The sequence below is a fragment of the Tamandua tetradactyla genome, chromosome 21, assembly GCF_023851605.1.
Source record: "Tamandua tetradactyla isolate mTamTet1 chromosome 21, mTamTet1.pri, whole genome shotgun sequence".
Classification (NCBI taxonomy): domain Eukaryota; kingdom Metazoa; phylum Chordata; class Mammalia; order Pilosa; family Myrmecophagidae; genus Tamandua; species Tamandua tetradactyla.
In genome coordinates this window covers 16,322,826-16,334,049 of record NC_135347.1, presented here as the reverse complement: position 1 = coordinate 16,334,049, position 11,224 = coordinate 16,322,826, and the positions used below count along the sequence as shown (strand labels likewise).

The following is an 11,224-nucleotide window of genomic DNA, read 5'->3' as shown; positions in this document are numbered from 1 at the left end:
AAGTCAGCTGGGGAGGAGGGTAGGAAAGAGATGTATTTTATGATGATATTGGAAAAAGAATTAGCAGTGTTTCTTCCTTACCAAAATCTTCACCCATAACTCCTTTTGTTAATTTTTTATAGGGACAGCACTTGAAGAGATGGATAACATTTTAGTAGTTCATACAATAAGAAAGCTCAAATTGAAATTTCAACATCAAAATAAAATCTGTCTAGAAAAGCATATTAAATTCTGGCTGTTTCAATTACCAAAGTTTCTCTCAAGGTATTTCTACCAACCTAAATCCTAGTTTGAAACAAAAATCCTTTCTCTCACGGATGTTAGTCAGCCTTATTTCCAGATGGCTCCTTAGACGTCCCTGCAAAGTGTTTTACTGCTATCTTAGGCAATCGCCCAGAATTATAAGCACTGAGAGCCCAGAGAAACTTAAATCTCAGTGAGAATCTTGAATATTTTATTGAACAACTAAAAGCCATTTACTTAATGGAAAGTATTACAATGCATGATGCCATTCCAATCAAGATTTAATTCATCTGAAGGCAGTCTTTCAAGAGCATAAACCTGTATTTGGTTTATAAAAGAGCCACTCCGTTAAATTTCATGGAATTTTAAACTGTGGATCTACAGCCAACCCTGATATGGTTTTACCCCACCCCCCACTCCACCCTCAAATACTTTAGTTACATTCTTTTGATTCATTGGAACTGTTTCTAGCCAACGAGGTCTAATGGAGACATGATCTTAATGTACCTGAATTCTAGAAAGCTTTGGTGAAACCCAAGAATCTGGATCGCATGTTGCAAAGGTAACTTGCGGACTCTGGGTGAGTGCTGGTGGGGAGGAGGAGTCGTCAGCAAAGATATGAATTAGGGTTTCATTTATACTTTTGGTTGTAAATTGGACGTTTTGTCTAGATTAAAGCCATTAGTGGGCCAAATAGAAAAATGTGTTTGAATTTGATATGCTTTGATATAGTTTTGAATTTCCCACATCTAACTATGAATCAAAACTAGGTATAAAAATAATATGGGGCACATGGAAGAATCTAGACATAACTAGGACTGTCCTATTTGCCCTGGTTAAAGATATCTCTGGTTCCATAGCAAAGGCAAATGAGTACACATATTTATTTATGTATAGTTTTGGCAATATTTTGAGTTTAGAATAAATTTTGTGTGGTGCCCACTACAGAGTATGGATTCAGGCATTCTCAACACTCTTTTTGTCATCTTCATAAATTCTTCAGTCCTTTCAAGTCTTATTAAACAAAAGATGTTTGAACTGGGCTGAGTTGTATCAGACTATTTAGATTCAAGATTCTGTAAATGGTCCCTCATTTCAGAATTCCATATTTATAACAAGGCCAATTTCTATAACGAAATACTTTTTTATTGTTGTTGGAAAGAAATAGTTTCATCAACTACTTACCTTGGAAGCATAGGATCTGAAGGACATGTTTAGTAACCAAAGATGGTGTCTAAACCACAATACATAAGAATAGGAGAGGAATTTGCATCCCTCTAAAAAAGGGGAAGTAAATAGAGAAGAATAAATGGACAAGGGCACTGCCTGGGAGAAGGGTGTAGAACATAGAGAGAAAAACCACAGACAGGGACTGAGGAGGGTTTCTAGAGGACAATGTGTCTAATATGGCTGTCCAAGCTCTTTGCTTGAAAAAGAGGGTTTGGAGTGGGGAGTAATATTATATATCAAAAAATTATATATCATATCAATTAAATATATAATTTATATCATATTACATATATGTCCTCCATGTCTTTGTTACTAAAATCCATATTATTCACCAATTTTTTGTGATCAAAGATTCTTCACTGAGTTTCATATCTGGGTTACAATGAGACAGAAACAGAGATGGCAGAGATAGACACTGAAACCAAAGGACAAAGGGGTAGTTGACATTTGGGTTATTATTATTTTAATACAAAATATATTATACTGACATCTATAAACATAGAATAAAACCTAATTTAAAAATGATTATTCTGAATAGAAGTCTAATTGACACCATAATTCATAGATCTCCTACTCCGTTTCTGCCTTAGAACCTGGCAATGTTTACTTCTTCTTGAGCTTATGTGAATGCCAGTCTTAGGAATAATTAATACCTTACCCCTTCCCTGAGAGAAACAAATAGTGCAGTAAGCGATAGTTGGAAAAGGAGTGGGGAGGCAACAGGCTTGAAAGAGGGGCTGGCCATCTCTGGATGGCCAATGTCTGACACATAATAAACAAAAAATAAGAACAAACATCCTTGACTCAGGGTGACAGGGAAAGGTTTTGCCCTCATCTTTGGCACAAGGACCATTATCCCAGGGGCTGAAGGGAGACAGGGCTAGGAAAGAGATTACTCCTCTACCACTGAACTCTACTGATGACAAGTTAAGGGGTCCACCTCTCTCACTGCTAGCTCTTTTCTTCTCCATTTTTAAGTCTAACTGAAGAAAGCCCATGGCATTTCTGGCAATTAGATTGAGGTCTCTGTGTTCCAAATGCATCTTTGATAGATGCTTCTAACTACAGCGAAGTGGCAGATGCATTTCTCTCAGCCTTTAAAGCTAATTTACCCTGTCACTAGGCATAAATAACTCCACAACCAAGTCTGGAGACCCCAACATAAATCCACCAGGGGTTTTAATTACTCTCCAGTGACAATGTCTTTACAAAATCAGAGAAATGAGAACACCATCAGTGAATTTGTGTCTGTGTGATGGCCCAGGCTATCCCCAGGGCGGTCAGGGAATTAGCTCTGTCCTTTGAAGAAATCAGGAAATCACATCCAGTTCAGGGTGTGTGAGAAGGGGAGACTGTCTGAGGGCATTGCCTGTTGCATTCCTTCTTCCTTTGGAGGCACATAAATGAGCTCAAGCTGTGGAGTCAGACAAAACCCGAGTTGAAATTTCAGCCTTCTACATTCTAATCGTTTCACTTTGGGCAACCTTCATAGTCCTCAATTTCTTCATCTGTATATGGGGGTCTTGAGTGTACCCACGGCATGAGACTGTTGTAGGATTAAGCAAAATATGCAAAGCGCTTAGATGTCATACGTCATATTCAGTAAAGGCTCAATAAACATTGGAAACACCAAGAGAACACAGAGGGGGTCCCTGTCTCTGTGTTGCAGAAGCACAGGCTGCGAAAATTGTCCCAGAGTCTTTTCTCCCACTCAGGCCTTTGGTTAGGTGGATGGTGGAAAATCTGAACAACAGCATCTTATTTCCTACCTGTGCCTAAGAGAAAACATAGCTAAACACTATTTTTTTTTAATAACTATAAAGGAAAACAACTTCTATAGCTCTCACCAATTCAAATAACAAATACCTGCTAGTTCACACAAGCTAGTTTCTGAGGGTCATCCCTTTCAAAGAAACAGTCCAAAAACCAAAAGTAATTAAAAATAAATCAAATCCCTTATTTCGGTTCCTCAGAGTCTACAACAGGCAGACTCATAAATAATCCACTGATGTACTCCTTAATGTCCCTTTCCTTTCCTCTTGAAAACCATTACATTTTTCAGCTGCACTTGAACTTTTCTACTTTTCTCATCAATACCCCAGAACTCTCTGCAATCACATAGTCTGATGGTTTTACTGTTTCTCCATCCACTCAGTTCCACCCCCATCCCTTTATTATATAAATCAGCTTAGCTTCACTTCCAGCAAGCAGGACTCTCTCCTACTAAAGATAGCGAATGAAAGGAAAAACTAAGTGGGCTGAAACATGATTCTCTTTAGTGACCATAGGCAAGGAGAGGCAGCTCTGAAGTATCATGTAAATGTTTTTTGCCTCGATACATAAAAACTACACGAATATCTGTCTCACTGAACCTTTCTTCTTCTTCACTCTTTAATTCATGACTTTATTCACAAATACAAACAAGCAAAGACAGACAACTACTCCAATTTAGGAATGTATATTTTCTCTCACCCCTCTGTGTTTTCTTTAAAAATGAAAATTATTAAGACGTTAATAATAACTCTGCCATTAAAGCTGACTTCCACCGAGATAAGTCGTTGGAAGGAGGATGGAAAAGAAACTATAAGGAATGACAGACAGGGTGCTGCCAAGCAACTGATCTGTTTTCATAAAATACTTCAGACATAAATGGCATTTGTATTATGTGGAGGAGACTCTTTCTTCCCTACCCTACAACAAAAGGAAAGGCTGAGGAATGCAAAGAAAGGGGTAATTGTCAGATGTCTAGATATGGGCCCAGTGCCCTCTAGTGTGTACTTTCAAATTTGCAAAACTCCTTTACTATAGTAAATCACAGGTCTTCCACGAAACATGGTAAAATAAAATATAATAAAATATGACCCTCAATTGAACTAGCTATCAGAATCACATGAAAAATAATGTAAATTATTAAGACAGTGTAATCTGGTAGCCTCCCACCATCTTGCTATCTGATGCTGCCAACATCCTTATCAGGTCCTAAAAATGGATTAGTTGTTTCAATCCAATAGGTTGCCAAAAGGGCAGGCGAGATAGCAAAAACATTTAACAACTGGCGCAGCACAGGCACCAGTCAACCAGAACAGATGTCTGAGATGCCAGCTGGCAGCAGTGCAAGAACCAGACCTGGGGGAACCTGCAGGGCCAGCATTAACTCCTTAGCTGCAGAGCTGTGGGGAGACGAGGACTCCTGGGAGAGGGTAACAGGTAAGTCAGGAGAGTTGAGACCTGGTGTGTCACCATGTATATCATCTGTACTAGGGCATTCTACCTGAACATTAGCTCCACAAAAGAGGCTAAAGGACATAAGAGCAATAACCCAGTACCAAAGCAGAAGAGAGACAGAGTCCAATAGCAAAGCTCCCAAGGAGAACACAGGAGCCTCACATTTGCTCCCAGCAGCTGTTTCTTGTCCTGCCAACCACCAGGGACACCCCTCAGTCTAGGTCAAGAAATGCACCTTGCAGTCTCAGTTCTCCTACTTCTTCCTATGAGACCTTATGCAAATCTTTTTTTCTTTAGTCTGGTCTTCTATGTCCTCATTTTGAAAATGAAGGGGTTAGGCAAAATTTTATTTTAATTTTTATTGCAATTTTATTGATATATATTATATATTCACTTACCATGTAATCATCCAAGGTCTACAATCAATGGTTGACAATATTATCATATGCAGTGCATTTATCATCACAATCGACTTTTTTTGTGAAAAGTAACATATATACAAAAAAGGAATAAATTTCAAAGTACATCACAACAATTAGTTGTAGAACAGTTTAGAGTTTGGTATGGGTTACAATTCCACAATTTTAGGTGTTTACTTCTAGCTGCTCTAAGATATTGAGGACTAAAGGACATATCAATATAATGATTCAGCAATCATACTCATTTGTTAAACCCCACCTTGTCTGTATAACGCCACCATCACCTTTAATCTTTCTCCCACTCTTTAGCAGTATTTGAGCTGTACGCATCCCAACTTTTTCATGTTGGAAAGGGCTGTCGATAATATGGGATAGGTGGATGGAACTAGTTGATGTTCTGGTGAGGCTGGCCTCTCTGCATTTCAGGACTTATCTGGTCCAGGGACCCATCTGGAGGTTGTAGGTTTCTGGAAAGTAATCCTAATGCATGGAACCTTTGTGGAATCCCATATAAAGCCCTAGGTGTTCTTTAGGGTTGGCAGAAATGGATTTGCTTGGGGTTTAGCAAACCATTATAGGTAGGAATGTCTAGCTGAAGCTTGGGTAAGAGTAGCCTCCAGGGTAGGCTCTCAACTCCATTTGAAATCTCAGCCACTGATACCTTATCTGTTACAATTCCTTTCCCCCTTTTGGTCAGGCAGGCATAGTTGATCCCATGGTGCCAGGGCCAGGCTCATCCCTGGGAGTCATATCCCACATTTAGGCAAAGGTTTATTTAAGGACCCTTTAGGTGGGAATTTTTTTTTTATGACCTAGTATTTCTAAAAGAATTCTGTATATAAGATGATTCAGTATAATTTTTGTATAGTCATAAAAATATTTTATTGGTAATTTTATATACACAGTGGGGATATATACACTTTTATTTCAGGATATTGATAAATACATATACTGACAGGTGTGTCTGAAAATAGGGCACTATGATTTTCATAAGGATTGTTATATTTAATAAGTGGCCAAATAAACTGTTTTAAGATTAGTTATTTCCCAGTTCTGTGTAATAATTGGCATGCTCATTATGGTATTAATTAGACTCATACACTTATGATCCTGAATAATCTGGGGGCAAGGAAACAGTGATAAAACTATCATTAAATTAAAACTTTTCCAAAACTGTAGCTTTTAAAATATAGTAACTTTCTTTTCTGTTTTTGCCAAATACTTATAATTATTTGAATTTTTGTGTTTTTATAATAATACAGAAAAAGCCAGGGTTCAATGACAATAGCACTAAACCTGAATTATAAAGCTAAATAATCAGTATTTTACTTGCTAGTGTGCTAGCAAACATTATAATAAATGAATGTTTTGAAAAATAAGCACAAAAAAAAAATACAAGAAAAGAGGGGACTTCTGGGAAGATGGCCAAATAGAGTAGCTTGAGCTTAGCCCTGCTCCACAGAAAAGTTAGAGAAGTGAGAGGAGGGCAACTGAGGTGACGATTCAGGAGTGTGGCTGACCTGGGAGAGCCTTCTGTACCACGCGTGGCAGCCCTGGCTGCAGAGGCCGTGAAACTGAGAGGCAGAAAGCTGGAGCCTGGCATTGAGGAGTGGAGCCGCAGAGCCTGTGGAAGTGCATGGACAGGAGCCCAGGACTAAGGAGTAAGCCAGGCCACGTTCCTTGGGGGCGCTACCCTCACCAGCGCAGCCCCATGATCGGCAACTCACCCCACACCCCATGCACCCAAACCCCATCACTCACTCCCATTCCCCCCACTCCAGGCACCCCCACCCCACCAGCCCCCAGTGCATGTACCTGCACCATATGCCCACCCCAAATGCAGCCCAACCAACCTCTCCTGCACACCTTCCAAGCACTACCTCCCTTTCCCTGTTCCCTGCAGGCTGTTGCATAAAGGCTGTGGGCACTCACCTCCATACTTAGGCTACCCCTGCCCCTCACCCCACCCCACCCCCACCCATGGTGTCACGCAGCTTTACTCCACCCCAACTGAAATCTATGCACCCATTTATGGCACTCCTAGGCCCACGCATGTGCACAAGCCCCCATCACATCATTCAGCTCTGGGAACCACATGTTACAGCAGTTCTAGAACCATGCATGCGCACAGCCCTCAGCCACACACCTAGCTCTGAGAAAGGTCTGACCTGCACAGCCAGATCACATCTGCCCCCAATCCACAAAGGCATAACCCTGACCTGCTGCCACAGCTCTATGCATGTGCACAAACGGCCCCATGTCTTAGATTAGTGCACACAAGGGTTACAAGCCCAGACTAGTGCACCCACACAGCTACATCCTTCCTGGCTGCTGGGCGCCCACATTCACAAGCATCAGTGTAACATCCTCAACCTGCGCCTATATCTGCCCTGAAACAAATCACCATACTGAGTGTGCCACTCTGTGCCCTGCTCCCTGCTGTACAACAATCCCAGAAACACAAGGACTTACACTACCGAAAGAAATCAACTCCCAAAGTAAATCAATCAAGATATTGAGATGCCATGAAAACAGCAGAAGATCACTAAGCATAGCACAATGCAGAGAGATATAGCACTGCAAATGACCAAATTAAAACACCAGAGGAGACACAGACACTGGAACAACTAATCAAGATGTTCATACAACTCTACTTAATAAAATAAGTGGGATAGCAAATGACATAAAGGAGATCAAGAAGATAATAGAAGAACATAAAGAGGAATTTGAAAGAATAAATAGAAAAATAGCAGATATCACAGAGATTAAAGACTCTGTTGACCAAATAAAAAACATACTAGAGGCACACAACATCAGATTTGAAGAGATAGAAGAAAGAATAAGTGAAATAGAGGACAGGATAATTGACTTTGAAGACTCAAAACAGCCAATGGCAAAAAAGATGGAAAAAATTGAATAGGAACTCAGGAAAATGACAAAACAAAGTGCACAAATATAAGAATGATTGGTGTTCCAGACGGAGAAGAGAGGAGTAAAGGGCTAGGAAGAGTACTTGAGGATATAATGGGGGAAAACTTCCCAACCTTCATAAAGGACATAAATATACAAGTCAAAGAAACCCAAAGAACTCCAAACAGAATAAATCTAAATAGGCCTTCTCCAAGGCACATACGAATCAGTCTGTCAAATGTTGAAGAGAAGCAGAAAAGCCTGAAGGCGGCAAGAGAAAAACAATCTACTACATACAAGGGGAATCAAATAAGACTGACTTCAGACTACTCAACTAGTACCCTGGAGACGAGAAGGCAGTGTGCTATGATATATTCAAGATCCGGAAAGAGAAAGACTTCCAGCCAAGAATTCTGTACCCAGCTAAATAGTCCTTTAAAACTGAAGGAGAGATAAAAGTTTTCACAGACAAAAAAGTCCTGAAAGAATCTGTCAACAAGAGACTGGCCCTACATGAAATACTAAAAGGAATTCTGCTGGCTGAAAAAAAAAAAGACAGGAGAGGGAGGTCTGGAGGAGGGCAGAGAATTGAAGAGTACCACTAAGGGTGATTTAAAGAATACAAAGAGAAAGAGGGAAAAGAATATATAGCTCTGACAAATAAAATAAGAAAGATAAGAAGGTGGCATCAAGAAATAATTTTCAGTAATAACTTTGAATGTTAATGGACTAGATTTACCAATTAAAAGATACAGTTTGGCAGAATGGATTAAGAAACATACTCCAGCTATATGCTGCTTACAAGAGACTCATTTTAGACAGAAGGAAACTGTGCTGGTTTGAAATGCTGTATGTACCTTAGAAAAGCCATGTTTTAATCCTAATCCCATTTTGTAAAGGCAGCTGTTTCTTCTAATCCCTATTCAATACTGCATGTTTGAATTTGTAATTAGATCATCTCCCTGTAGGTGTAACCTAATCAAGAGTGGTCATTAAACTAGATTAGGTGATAACATGTCTCCACCCATTTAGGTGGGTCTTGATTAGTTTCTGAAGTCCTATAAAAGAGGAAACATTTTGGAGAATGGGAGATTCAGAGAGAGCAGAGCAGAATGACATAGCCATGAGCAGCAAAGTCTACGAGCCAGTGACCTTTGGAGATGAAGAAGGAAAATACCTCCCAGGGAACTTCATGAAACAGGAAGCCAGGAGAAGAAGCTGGCAGATGATGCCATGTTTACCATGTGCCCTTCCAGATGAGAGAGAAACTCTGACTGTGTTTACCATGTGCCTTTTCACTTGAGAGAGAAACCCTGAATTTCATTGGCCTTCTTGAACCAAGGTATCTTTCCCTGGATGCCTTATATTGGACATTCCTATAGACTTGTTTTAATTGGGACATTTTCTCAGCCTTGGAACTGTAAATTAGCATCTGATTAAATTCTCCTTTTTAAAAAAGTCATTCTGTTTCTGGTATATTGCATTCTGGCAGCTAGCAAATTAGAACAGATACAAATATATTGAAAGTGAAAGGAAGGAAAAAGATTTTTCACACAAGTTGTAACCAAAAGAAAGCAGGAGTAGATATACTACATCAGACAAAATAGACCTTAAATGTAAAGACATCATAAGAGACAAAGAAGGTCACTACATACTAATTAAAGGGTCAACTCCCCAAGAAGATATAAAAATCATAAATGTTTCAAAGTACATGAGACGGACTGGCAAAACTGAAGGGAGTGATAGATGTTTCAATAATAATTGTAGGAGACTTCAATACTCAACTCTCCTCTATAGAAGGAACAATAAGACAGAAGATCAACAAGGAAATAGAGAAATTAAATCACTTGATAAATGAATTAGACCTAACAGACAAATACAGGTCATTGCAACCCAAAGCACAAGAATATACATTCTTCTCTAGTGTTCATGCAATATTCTCCAGGATAGATCATATGCTGGGGCACAAAACAGGTCTTTATAAATTTAAAAGTATTGAAATTATTCAAAGCACTTTCTCTGATCACAATGAGATGAAGCTGTATCTCAATAACTGCCAAAGAATGAGAACATTCACAAATGTATGGGTATTAAATAACACACTCTCAAACAACCAGTGGGTCAAAGAAGAAATTGCTAGAGAAATCAGCAATACAACTTATCACAACTTATGGGATGTGACAATGGCTGTGCTGAGAGGGAAATTTATTGCTCTATTGCCTATATTAAAAAACAAGAAAGAGAAAAAATTGAGGGTTTAAAAGCAGACATGGAGGAGCTTCAGAAAGTACAGCATACTAACCCCAAAGCAAATAGGAGAAGAGAAATAACAAAGATGAAAGCAGAGATAAATGAATGGGAGAACAAAAGAAAGAATCAATAAAACCAAAAATTGGTTCTTTGACAAAATCAATAAAATTGATGGAGGTTTGATTCCCCGTGTCTGCCCATGTAAAAAAACAAAAAACAAAAATTGATGGGCCATTAGCAAGACTAAAAAAGGGACAAAAGAGAGAGGATGCAAATCAACAAAATCAGGAATGAGAAGGGGTGCATTACCACAGACCCTGAAGAAATAAATCATAAAAGGAAACTATGAACAACTATATGACAACAAACTAGACAACTTAGATGGAATGGACAAATTCCTGGAGACACACAAACAAGCTACACTGACAGGAAGAAATAGAAGATCTCAATAAACCAATCACAAGTAAAGAGATTCAATCAGTCATCAAAAATCTTCCTACAAAGAAAAGCCCAGGCCCAGATGGCTTCACAGGGAAATTTTACCAAACATTCCAAAAAGAACTAACACCAATCCTGCTCAAACTTTTCAAAAAAATTGAGGAAAACGGAACTCTACCTAACTCATTTTATGAAACTAATATCATTTTAATACCAAAACTGGGTAAAGATGTTGTTATAAGGAAGGAAAAGTACAGGTCAATCTCCCTAATGAACACAGATGCAAAAATTCTCAATAAAATATTAGCAAATCGAATCCAACAACACATTAAAAGAATTATACACCATGACCAAGTGGGGTTTATGCCAGGAATGCAAGGATGGTTCAACACCAGAAAATCAATTGATGTAATACAGCACATTAAATCAAAAGGGAAAAAATCACATGATCATCTCAAATGGTGCTGAAAAAGCATTTGACAAAATTCAACATCCTTTTCTGATAAAAA

General features: G+C 38.9%; 1 protein-coding gene across 3 annotated transcripts in view; it reads right to left on the bottom strand.

Annotated features, from left to right (window-relative positions):
* MCC (MCC regulator of Wnt signaling pathway) overlaps positions 1-11,224 on the bottom strand; it is a 614,110-nt gene that overhangs the window by 401,491 nt on the left and 201,395 nt on the right. The window lies entirely within an intron of this gene.